This window comes from Sinocyclocheilus grahami, unplaced genomic scaffold, assembly GCF_001515645.1.
Source record: "Sinocyclocheilus grahami isolate Dianchi unplaced genomic scaffold, SAMN03320097.WGS_v1.1 scaffold139.1, whole genome shotgun sequence".
In the NCBI taxonomy this organism is placed as follows: Eukaryota; Metazoa; Chordata; class Actinopteri; order Cypriniformes; family Cyprinidae; genus Sinocyclocheilus; species Sinocyclocheilus grahami.
In genome coordinates, this window is record NW_015505318.1 from 880,232 (window position 1) to 880,495 (window position 264).

Genomic DNA, 264 nt, shown 5'->3' on the forward strand with positions numbered 1-264 from the left:
ATATAAATAAATATATTAATTAATTCACTTGAAAGATTGCATACTTAGATGTGTGTTTTTCGTGAATATCGTGGTCAATTAAGTAGAGCTAACTGGGAATTGGAACACAAAATCTAATGTTCCTGTAATAAATCACCCTTTACCTGACATTGCAGACTTCACTGAAATACGGCCTCTAAAAGTTATAATGTCTTGCAAAAGATGATCAGTTTTATCTGCAATAATTAAATCCACTTATTTTGAGAGGATGTGAGTGCCTCTTCC